The 12,503-nt window shown below is 51.9% G+C and overlaps 1 protein-coding gene across 6 annotated transcripts in view; it reads right to left on the bottom strand.

Annotated features, from left to right (window-relative positions):
- Positions 1-12,503, bottom strand: part of Atg7 (autophagy related 7) — a 211,711-nt gene that overhangs the window by 1,036 nt on the left and 198,172 nt on the right. The window lies entirely within an intron of this gene.

Raw genomic sequence — 12,503 nt, 5'->3', positions numbered from 1 at the left:
AGGATGCCTCAGCCCTTGCAGAGCTAAGGGAAAGAACAGCTTGTTGGGAGGAGGTGATAGGTCTGGCCAAGTTACGTTCATAGCAATGCTGGCTGTCAAGGATGTGGAGAGCAACCCAGAAAGTGACTTCTCTCCTGCAAGGGTGGCAGTGTCCCTCATACTGTCCCTCCATTTCTACATAGGCCCTCAGAGAAAAAAAATTGCCACCTGTCCTGTGGGGCACTGTCTCTCTGGTCCTAGACCCCCACCAGACTGGAACCTGGGCTCACGGTTAGGTGGCTTTGCTGCCGGTATATAAGAGGCCCTTGACCTGGTCTTTTGGATCTGAAGACTGAGTCTGAGACAGAGCCATTCAAGTTGCAGCGTAATTCAGCTACTCATACTGGCTCATTCAACAAGCACATCTGCACCTATGACACAGGCTGTGTGCAGACCCGGAGCTAATACTCCCATTCTGTCCTGCCAGTGGGGTAAGCGGGGAAACAGCTCCGAGACGTAAAAGTTTGCCTGAGATCACATAGCCAAGCTGGAGAGAGCTTATGTAGGAAAGGCTTGGGTAGCTAGAGTGGAGGAAGGGAACGCTGAGGAGGGGGCTATGGGAGGAGGTATCAGAACAAAAGGAAGGAAGGTAAACTCTGGAATCTTCTGGGCAGTGGCACCCTCTGGATGGGCAGGGAGAGCCTGTCATGGTTAGAGTGCTTGCTCCTGAACCAGATGCTTAGCTTGAAGGTTGACCAGGTGGGACTGTTGCTGCTGGCACTGTCTGGGCCTTAGAGAGGCTCCTTCAAGCCACCCAAAGGGTTTATTGTGAAACCATTGGGATTTTCCAGACCCATTTTCTAGGGCGAGTGAAGGGCTTCTCCACTAGTGCAGCCTGGCCACACTCACTGTGGGGTTTACATGGTACCCAGGCTAGCACTGGCCTGAACAGCCTCCGGTCGCCTTCTGCATGAATGAAGAATATAATGACTGGACAGAAGTTTGTTCAATGTTAATGCTTGGTATGGGCATAGGGCAGTTACCAAGTTTCACCTGATAGCCCAGAATATCCTTGAACTCACAGCAATCCTCCTGCTTTAGCCTCCCAAGTGCTGGAGTTACAGGTATAATCTACCCTGCCGAGGTTCCATGTTTTATAAGGCTCTTAAAATGTCTATGCTGGCTTGTGTTTTGTTGCCCTGACAAGAGTTAGACTGACTTGGGATGAAAAAAATCCCTCCAATAAGAGGCAAGCCTAGGGGGGCATTTTCTTGATTAATGATTGATGTGGGGGGACAGTACATTCACTGGGCACAAAACAGGCTAAAAGGGCGGTGAGTCCTCAGTAGGCCCTGCTTGCAGCCAGAGAAGGCAAAGGTCTCTTAAGTCACACAAAAAAGAGAAACACTTGTTGGTCTTTGGGGACATGCCAACCAAAACACATAAGGGCTGAGGAGATATGATGGTGTAGTGAATGAAAAAAAAAAAAAAAAAAAAAAANACTTGCCATGCAAGCATGAAGACCCGAGCTCAAGTCCCTAGATGTCATGTAAAGCTGGACATGGTGGCACGTGTCTGTGACCCCAGTGCTCCTACAGAGAGATGAGAAGTAGAGACCAACATCTCCAGGAATTCTGGGCCAGCTGGCCTGCGGCACACAACAGAACTTACCCTCAAATGAGGTACAAGGTGGGGACTGACAGGCCTTATCTCTTTCATATGTACACAGGTATGCATACGAGTACATGAAGGTGCACAAACAGTCACACTTCATATGCACATATTTAGTTAAGGTTTCTGTTGCTGAGATAAACACCATGACCAAAAGCAACCTGGAGAGGAAAGAGTGTATTTCACTGACACATCACGGGCTCACTGAAGGAGGGCAGGGCAGGAACCACAGCTCTCAAGGAAAGACAGCAAGCCATGACTCTGAGATGAGAGAAAGGCCCTTCTAACCAGGCCTTATGGGAGGTGCCAGAGGAAGTCTGCCTGACTCCACAGCCCCACAGCCATTAAGGTGTACCGGTCTGCAGCACTGGTGTGAAGGCTCTGGAAAGAAGATGCCAGCAGCCAGTTTCAGCCTGGGTCTGCTTTGGACGACACTGCGGTACACACCATGGGCCAAGGGGCCTCTTCCATACACACTGTCATCACCCGGGAATAACACAATTATATTTTGGGGTGTGTTAAAAGTGTTCATTTGCTAATGTAAACATCTTAAGCCACATTGCAGCTTGTGAAAGTTGGGGCTGACACTCCTCATTCCTTAATATAAAGACTCTGCGGGCCTCTGCGCATCCTGCTTCCCACCTCCTACGATACATCGCTCTTCTGGGAAGGACAGGGAATTGCAGATAGAGTGGACTGTGCTGGAATTGGGTAAGGACCTTGACCCTAGCCTGCTCCCCAGACTCCCCAGGAGGAATCAGAATCTCTAGAAGAGATGGGAAGGCCTGTCATACTTCCTTCTGAGGGATGTGAGCCCTCTTAGCCTTTTCCTTGTGTGCCACCATCCCCCACAGACTCTTTCCAAGCCCTAGGTTTGGGGGCAGGGCTATTAGCAGGTGATACTAAGACCAGGAAGGACTTCCTAGGATAAAATACCTAATTTAAGAGTGAGGGCCAGAAGAGGGTAGGGCTTACAGGGTAATGAGGCTGGTCCATGACATTCTAGGTTGGTAGGCAGGCAGGAAGGAAGCAAGGCACTGTCTGGGGGCAGTAAGCAGAGGGGACAGTGGAGGCCACAGCCCGGGGAAGCTGGGAGCTGAGGGCAAGGTTGGCTGTGAGGGCTGTGCCGCCGCAGGTCCCCATCTGAGAAGCAGGCAAGGGAGTCTGTTGCTGCCACTGGCTCTCCATGAGCCCTTGGGAGTTACAGATGAACCTGCAACAGTGTGGGACAGACACAGGCCTGCTTGTCCTAGCCAGGGCTTGCTTCCCATGTGGTGGGGTCAGTGAGGAGGCAAGAGCGCCCATATCCGAGCGAGCGAGCGTGCCTGCGGCTACTCACCAACTGCTTATCAGTTCTCACTGAGGGTTGGTTGCTAAGGAGCTGGGGATAGGGGCTATCAGATCACAGGCCCTCTGGCAGCCTTTCCTCATCTTCTAAAAACCGGGCCATACACCCTGTAGTTTCTATCCTGAAGGAACTCCTGTAGACTGTGAGCAAGCTTAGTCCCACATGGACTCACATGGATGCAACTTCCCTCCATCCCTCAAAAGCCTTTAAGCATCAGAAAACCTTAATTCTTTTGGTTTCCAAGAATAAACTGAAGGGCCCGTCTCTCCCTTCAGGACTCCCACTCTGCATGGCAGCGTCGGTCAGCTTGCCTGGTTCTTCCTCCCTACCTCTCATACCCTGCTGCCTCTGGTATGTTCTGCACCCTCCCTCCCCTACACTCCACTCTCCTACCCTCTTCACGGGTGGATTACACCCTCACAGTGCAAATGAAGCTGGCTCTGTTATATCAGCCCTTAGCCGGGATGGTTTTATGTCAACTTGACACAAGCTTGAGTGGTCTTAGGAGCCTCAACTGAGAAAACGACTCCATCAGATCAGGCTGTAGGCTAGGCAAGCCTGTAGGAGCATGTCCTTAATTAGCGATGGATGTAGGAGGGCCCAGCCCACTGTGGGTGGGGTCTTTCCTGGGCAGACAGTCCTGGGTTCTGTAAGAAAGCTGGCTGAGTAAGTGACAGAGAGCAGCCAGCCAGTAAGCAGCACCTCCCATGGCCTCTGCATCAGCTCCTGCCGCCAGGTTCCTGCCTTGTGTGAGCTCCTGTCCTGGCTTCCTTCAATGTGGAAGTGTAAGGCAAAAAAAAAGTCTTTCCTCCCCAACTTGCTTCATCACAGCAATAGGAACCCTAAGACAGCTCCTTCTGGAACTTTCCACTTGGACCTGTTTGCTGTTGTTGTTGTTATTCTTGTTGTAATAGAGATGTGGGGGAGGTGGGGCAACAAAGAGAGGTGACAGCTCCCCACACCTAGAGACCTAGCACGCTCTCTGTGGCATAGAGGTCAACTGTCTCTCTGAGGAAGGGACACTGTCCCATGAAAGCCAGGGTGAGGGGCATGGAAAAGAGGTAAGGCGGGTCCCATAAGTCTGGACTGGAACCTCTGTCTCCCACCTCAGGGAGAGCCAGAGCCTTCTCCCCTGGCATGAGGAGGGACACAGGGTCTATTTGCAGGTGGATTTAAGGTAAACATGTTTACAAATGAATTAGAGGAGAAAATTAACCCTATGCCTGTTACCAAGCACAAGAAGATGAGACCAGGACGTGAGAACAAGTTTCCTAATGTTGGGACCCCAGGTGTGCATTCAGTCCTCTGTGCTCAGTACACTCTCAGACCAGAGGCACAATGGGTGCGTGTTTGTGTGTGTGTGTGTGTGTGTGTGTGTGTGTGTGCGCAGGCACACATAGGGGTTGCTCCAGGAACTGGGGCTGGGGACCCTGTCTGTAGGAAGGATCCACACATCTACTAGTTTCTTCCATCCTCCCAGGAACTGCTGAGCAAGAATTTTCAGGGAAGTTTCAAGATGGAAGATCCTGGAACTGTGGCGGTCCTAGCCCACTCCTGCCTCTTCATTTTAGTTTGGAAGATAGGCCTCTTGGGGGGTGGGGACAGATGTGTTTAGTCCCCTTCCTGGGGTGTCAGAGAAGGGGATCTGGAGAATGTCACCACAAATGAGAGCCACTGAGGTGGGGCACAATACCTGACACAATGGGAGCAGAGCCCCTGCAGGCTTTGCCTTCTCCTGACCTTCACTGACCTTCAGAAGAAGCAGGCTAAGCCCCATCTCTGCTCAGCCCCTCTATGGACTGAATGGGAGGTGGGATGCGGGAGGCAGGATGCATGGGGAGGCAGACTCAGAGTCTGGGCTTGTTTGCACTCTCCTAAGCTTCAAAACACATTTTTTAAATTAGGTGGTAAGAATACAGGGTAATTTTTGTGGCACCAACATACTTTCTTTCAAGATATGATTTATATGTTTGGCCCACATCTTAAATGCACTGGTGATTGAGATAAATGGCCACGCTGGAGGCTGCAAAGTGGTTTCCATTATGTAGCTCTGATTTTGGGTTCCTTAGAAAACCTTAAAGGGACAGGCGCATTCACTGCCTGTGCTCTACCTCACAGGGCTTTTAGGGTCACCATTGGAGAGGGTAGGAGAGGGGAGGGAGGCAGGAGCCCTCAGAGCTCTAGGAGAGGGTGGCTATGTACAGGCCACCTGGCAGCCCATTTTAACACTTTATGTATAGTAACAAAGGGGACCTTCAGGATAAGGGACCCATTCCAGAGGGAAGGCTTATGCTAACAGGAGTCCCTAGGGCTCTGCCTCTGGGGCTGACCATCAAGGCACAGTGCAGATACCACCGGTCTCCTAAGCCCTCTCTAAAGCTACTGCAAGCAGAGCAGCGTGGCATCCAGGTTAAGGACAGAAACACAGAGGGGCGTGGTCTGCTGAGCCCAGCCCTGAACTCCTCCTGAGTACCAGAGAAACTAAGACAGACAAGGCAGGGAGACAAGGGGCAGCTAACCTTCATCAAAGGTGCCACAAGATTCAACAAGGCACACAACTTTCAACACAGAGTGCCAGAGGATGAGATGTGGCAGAAAAAGCAGCTGCCATATACTGCACAGCACACATAAGAACTAGCAGGCTGGAGAGATGGCTCAGAGGCTAAGAGCACTGGCTGCTCTTCCAGACAAGACATAGTCAGGTGAAGGCCATCACACACACAACACACAGCAAGTCAGCACCTGTGTGTGCACTAAAGACAGGGCACTGGGCTGTTTTCAGTTTGAGGCTTTTCTTTTTGTTGCTGTAACCAAAGATCCCAAGATTTATAAAAAAGGTTTCTTTAGCTCCCAGATTTGGAGGCTGGGAAATCAGAACAGTGAAGCTGTCTGTCACTCTGCATCAGAGTATGGCGAGGCAGAACAAGGGCACTAGCTAGCTCTCCTTAGGAAGTACCACAGGTTGTCCTGGAGCATCTGTACTGAAAACAAGCCTTTACAACTTGGGAAAACAATAGCTGTTGCAAGCACTGCTGCTTTCTGTGAGCCCTGGGAGGGGAAAGTGCACAGCCTCACACAGCAGCTCCAGAGCTCCGGTCCTACACCAGCAGGGTGGTCCTGGCTGCCCCGTGCTAGTTCACAGCAGCTGCCTGCGGATACTGAGGCCAATGGGCCAGCTGTCTAAGGATGCACACTATCCAAGGGTGACCACAGGAGCGTTTACTCTGAAAGCAGACGGCAAAGACCTCCCTGAACACAAACATCCTCCACCAGGTGTGCACCAAACTCTACCCTTCACTTGGGAAATGGAAAGTTTTCATTTCTTTCTCTCTGTCTGGTCAAAGAGCCTGGGAAGAAGTAGCCCTATCCCAGCTCCAGGCTCTCTCCCAGGACAGCAAAGAGGGGTCAGAACACAGCTGCCAGGCCAGGCTACAAGACTCTGAGCTCCTGGTCATACTCCTTGAGCTTGGACTGGCAGAGGCTGGAGAGACCAGGACCTGTGGGATGCTGTGCACAGCAACAGTCTTGAAAGACGGTGGGTTTTGTCCAACTTGCTCTAAGGAGCTATCTGTAACTCCTGGACCTCAACTCTCTGCCATCCTGCTCCTCTGGCTTCAGAGGCCAAGGCTGGCCTGCACAGTTGTAGCCACCCAGAGCCCATAGGCATCCTGTTCGTGTGGGGCAGGGGCCTTAGACTGATGGATGTCTGGTGTCTGAGGACCTATAGTGGGCACAGGACTCTCCTTCCTCCACATGCAATCATCCTTTCCCCGCTGGGGAAGGATGGAGCTGCTTTGGGGCCCCTCTTCCGTGTATGCATGCTAGGGTGTGGTGTGGAGTGTCTTCAATTATTAGAGTAAGAGGTGAGGCTAGCAGGGTCCCTGGAACTAGAAGGTTTTGGGGAATCAATCTCTCTCTCTCTCTCTCTCTCTCTCTCTCTCTCTCACACACACACACACACACACACACACACACACAGCTTAAGGACAACAGTGTTCTGAAGGAACATGAGAGTATCTGTTTTTGCCCTGGCTGTCTGCTGCCCCTGCCTAAATATAGAGACATCTCAGAATGGGCATCCATGGCCGTCCCAGTACCTCAGGGCCAAGCGATGGTGGTGGGACACAGTGCTAAGGCCCACTGTAGAAGAGTGGGGTCCTCAGGGAAGCCTTGTGCTTCCCCATTGGCTCCTGCCTAAGAAATCCAGACAGGAGTTGCTGTACCAGTCTCACGCCCAAGCCTGACGGTAAGCTACTTGGAGACCTGTGTGGTCCCTGCTCTTGCTTTGTGAGTGACTGAGAGGCAAAGATGCTAGGCTCACACTTTCCCTTGGGAAGTCTCCAGTCCAAGCAGGGAATCACTCATATGAGCCAAGCAGGAGTCTTTAGATGGGTGCAGGGAGAAGCCTGAGCTGGAGGGAACAGAAGGCAGTGCTCAGAGAAGGCTCTTAGGGGATGACTGGCCTATGTCTGGAGGATGCAGAGTTCTAGCAGAAATGTCTGCATGGCCTCCAAGGATGTCCCCCTAAGTAGGACATCCATGAAATCTGACCTTTCAGGAAGGCTTCCTGGAGGAGGGGTCTGCAAGGAGACAGAAGCACCAAGGAGCTGAAGGCTGGCCAGGCAGACTGCTGCAGGCAGAGCCAGCAGGGCAGCTTGGGCTGAGCCGGGAGAGAGGAGCAGAACTGGTCTTCCTAGGCACCGGGACTTTGAAGGCCCATATGAAAAGACAGGGACTATGGCCATCAGGCCACCAGGCCTTGGGAGATCACAGTTCCCCACGTGTGCTGCAGGACACCAGATTTTGAGAGAGAGAAGACTGTGGACAGGTCTGCTGTGTCAGAGCTCTGTGTCATGCTCTGCAGTCATGGAGTATGTGGTGTCCCTTCAGTACAGCACATAGGAAGCCATTGTGTGTGGTCCCTGCCCAGTGGCACGTACCCGCCGGGCATCAAGGACTGCCATTCAGGAAGGCTGATGCCATCCAAGCTGTTGTGGATTTTTGGGGGGCACTGTCTTTACACCATGGCACACAGGGCCTGTGGTGAGCAGCAGATGCAAGGACAGACAGACACACGGCTACAGCTCCAAGGGCAACAGGGTTCTGATGTAACTCAGGGGTGTCTTTCTTTACCTTGGCTTCTCGGGCCCATGCCTAAATATAGTGATGTCTCAGGACAGGCGCCCATGGCCGGCCGGCCGGCCAGCCTCGCACTGTGCAGCTGACAGTGATGGGTCACAGCGCTAACACTCATGGCTTTTCACCAGAGATGTTTCACTCACGCATCTTGATCTGTTTCAGACTGCTGCATCCTTGGCAGCAGGGGCCAAGGCCGAGACCTGGACGGAGGGGCGCCACCATGCCAGCCTGCTTAGCAGCTTCTCCCTGGGACACAAGGGTGGCCAGGTTCTGCTGGGCAGTACTTTTCCAACCACTTGGACTTGCTCAGGCTGGGCGTCCTCTGAGGGGCCTTGGCCATGCCAGCCCTCATGGCAGTGTCTCCCTGGTACATGAGGCCGGCCAGGTTCTGCTGGGCAGTACTTTTCCAGCCTTGAGGTTCGTGGATCCCAACTTGCCCTTCATGGCAGCTCATCCCCAGCGGTGGGAAACACGCCTCAAGAAGAGTTCCAAGATTTGAAACTGGCTATAACATGAAAGCCTTTCTGTTTTAAGAGCAAAAATGAAAGGGCAGTTGTTTCCCTTAATAAACACCCTTTTAACCCATTTTACAAACAAACCAGCTTTCTGCTTCTAGTTTCTTTCCTGTTCCTCTTTTCCTTAGTTAATTTGATAAGCAACAGGCGCCAAGCTGGTCATAGAACTAAGAAAGAAAAACTGTGGCTTTGAGAAATGGCCTGTGTGTGAAACAGCTCCACTGTCCTCTCCCATCCCCCACCTTCCTAGACAGCACACTTAAGCCTAATGACAGCCTTTCCTGCTTCAGAACAGGGACTGCAGGGGGACAGAGAGGTGGCTTAACAGTTAAAGTACATTCTGCTCTTCCACGGAAGCCATATTTGGTTCCCAGCACGCATGTCAGGTGGCTCCCAGCTCCTGTAACCTGTGACTCCAGGGGATCTTATCTGGTGCCTCTGGTTCCTGCGGGCACCTGCACACATGTGCAAAACTCAAGCATACACACGATTAAAAAACTATCTTCAAGAAAAGAAAATAGAGACGTCTGCTTTAATAAGTTTATAGACCCAAGGCTTTTGCCCTGAAAACAGGATAAAACACCATACGGCATCCAATCCCAACACGAGGGACCAGAGAACAAGCTCCTGGATGAGCCACTGATGAAACCCCACTGGAAACTCACTTCCCTCCCGCCAAGCTACTGCAAGTTGGACTGGAAAATACGCTGCTGCACGGGAGGTTTCTGCACAGCCGCTCGAGACTGCCTCTCGTGTTTTCATTGGTTCAGGATATCAATGAAAACAAGTGGGGTGAACTGTTCTGATACCCCAAAAAGCTCCCACCCACACCAGCCTCCTGAGTCCTGGGGTAGCTTGCTGAGCAAAGCCAGATCCTGCCTCCATTGCTCCATCTTGGCCCTTGCCTCCAGTCTTCCCCCTTCACACTGGGGTTTCTTCTCTTCCCCACTGTCTGTGAAACCTGTCATGTTAGCATGGAACACTCATAGAGTAGGTTGGGTCACCAAAAGCCCTGAGGTTGGGGTGTAGCATAAAGATCACTGATGGCCTCTGGTCTGACCCCAAGAAGAAGGTTTTCATGCACACACTGTTAAAATCCACTTGGTGTTCTTAGCCATTCGCTGAGTATGCTCCTGTTGCACCTCTGGCCCCCTCCACCCACCTGTCTACTTTGTCCTCCTCTCTCTGGGCCCCAGTGGCATGCACGCCAGTCCTCTCTGTGCAGGGACATACCTGGCTCTGTCTCTACTTCAGAGTCTGTGCGGTGCTTAGCGATGACACACCCTCTGTGACTGTCAGCGGCAAGCTGAGTGAGTGGGTGCAGGAGGAAGCACTCTCCGCACAAACCCACGGAGCCTTCTTCCCACCCATTTATTCCCCGGGCGCACACCAGGGCCTCAGCAGCGTGGCCCTTCCCAGCACAGTGGGGACTAGCTGGTGGGAACTCTGTAGCTTCTGGGTCAAACTGGGCACATTCTCAGGGGTGGTTCTGGAGAAGGTTCCTGAAAGTGAGACCAGTATAGTACTGAGAACAGAGCTGGTATGCTGGAGCTCTCGGTGAACATCAGTTGCTGTGACTTTCATGCTATGTCATTAGGACAGACATTAGCAAACAAGAATAGCCGGCTCGTAGACAGTGTGGCTGGCTGCACTTTGACCTTGCAGCTGAGCGAGCCCCTTCACTCCGGCTCGTAACAAATAGGCACACAGGAGGAAGGGGCTTGAGTTAGGGGGCTCCATCAATCTGGTGAACAGCTAGGCCATCCTACGACATTCACCAAAAGGCACCAAGGGCAGGTATGAAGGGACAGAGTGGTCTCTCCCATTCCAAGGTACCCTGCTAGTGGACAGGATGCCTCCCATGGCCACACCCCTCACCCTTTTACTCTGGAACCTGGCCTGGGCTGAGTACTCTGTGTCTAGTCCAGCTTCCATCTCCCAGAGTAACAGATCTGGGGCAGGACCATCAGACTGGGAGCTCAGCTCGCTCTGTACACATGAACTGAGCCCAGGTGGCTGGAGAGCTTCCCTGGGGGACAGCTGAGGTCCTGCAGTGCCCAACGTTCACAGGTCTGGAGGATACACTCACCAAGACTAGACATTGCTTTCCTCTTTTCAATGCCTGGGAGAAATCTTGGGCTTGTCTGCTAGATAGGGCTCCCACAGAGCCACACCCCACTCTATCATGGCAGTGGTCATCTCCTCCCCATCCCCTGCCCACTAAGACAGGATTTCTCTGTGTAGCCTTGGCTATCCTGGAACTCACTCTGTAGACCAGGCTGGCCTTGAACTCAGAGCTCCACCAGCCTCTGCCTCCTGAGTGTTGGAATTAAAGGTGTGTACTGCTGGTCATTTTAAGGAAAAATAATTCTGGTGAAGGGGCTGATGGAGGCAGTGAGATGCCCAGAGGTGGGGACACATTTAAGCATATGGCACTGTGGGGTGAGTTAGAAGGATTTAGGGGTTTTCTTGCATGTCTTTGTTCTGCTAATGCAGACCACTCCTTTGCCATTAAGCACTGAGGTTTCTCAGAAGCCCTGGGAAAGGGATTTGGGGACTGCTCTAGCATAGATGCATCTCAGGGTCCTTAGGGCTCCCTCCATGTGAAGGCCACACTTTCTGGAATTTCCCACAGGCTGCCCCCTCCCACACCCCCAGCAGCAGGACAACAGACATGCGCAGCTCAGCTGGGGCTCTTGTGGCCTGGAACAGACAGGAGTGTGCAGCTGCCTGCAGGGCCTTGCCCCTGCTGTGAATGCCTCTGACAAATGCATTGATTGTTCAAAGCAGACAGTTTGTGGAGTCATGTCTGCTGAGATGGGCAGGGCGTTAGAACACATCTGCACCCATTCCTTCTGTGTGATAACCCAGGTCTCTACCAGCCAGAGGCCTGTGCACAGAGACCCAAGGCATAGGCTACACCTGTTCTAGTACACACACAGTCTGAACACCTGTCTGGGCCACACAGGGGCAGGATAGGAAGGCAAGAGGACCAATGGGAAGGCAGTTAGATGTGGATGGTTGAGCAGCCAGGTAATGGTTACAGACCAATCTCTGCCTTCCTGGTGTGCAAACGTTGGTCCTTACCTCTTCTGCTCTGTCCCCTCAGTCATCAAAATAATATGTATGACCTGTGCCATTCATCAGGAAAGGTCCCAGACAAGAAAACAAAGGCAGTGGAGGACAGAAGCCAGCTGGTAGTGGGGACAGACCCCACCCGGCTTTATGATAATAAAGTCGGAAAATAGTGGGGGCAGACCCCTCCCAGTTGGCAGCAACCAAGTCACATACCTGAGAGATTTGGGGACTCTCCCTTGCCTACACCCCACTATCTGGCCAGTAAGGATGGCAGGGTGTGTTTTGTCTGTAATTCCTGGTTGAACAAGATGGGAAAGGATTCTGTCTTCTGGAAGCATACTTCAGGCTGGGGTGCTGGCTCCATGACATAGCCCTTGTCCGGCAAGTGAGTGGCCCAGGGCTGACACATTCTGCTGCCCTGCGTGCACTGGGCAGAGGGCAGTGCTCAGCTGCTTCTCTCTGCTGCTGTCCGAAGTTTAATTGCACTGACTTGTTTTTCCTAACTAGTGGCTTTAATTACTTCTAATGATCAAAGAGTGTTGGAGTGTTTGTTTGCTTGGGTTTTTTTGTTTTGTTTTGTTTTGTTTTGTCTTAGATATTGGGTATTAAGCACAGGACCATGTGCCTGCTAGACTATGTTCTACTATGGTGCTACATACCCAGCCTAAATATACAGCTTAAATTCTTTCTTCCTTCCTTTTCTTTCTTTCTTTCTTTCTTTCTTTCTTTCTTTCTTTCTTTCTTTCTTTCTTTCTTTCTTTCTTTCTTTCCCT

Source organism: Mus caroli, chromosome 6 (genome assembly GCF_900094665.2).
Source record: "Mus caroli chromosome 6, CAROLI_EIJ_v1.1, whole genome shotgun sequence".
In the NCBI taxonomy this organism is placed as follows: domain Eukaryota; kingdom Metazoa; phylum Chordata; class Mammalia; order Rodentia; family Muridae; genus Mus; species Mus caroli.
The sequence above is the reverse complement of the archived record's forward strand: the minus strand, read 5'-3'. Positions and strand labels throughout refer to the sequence as shown.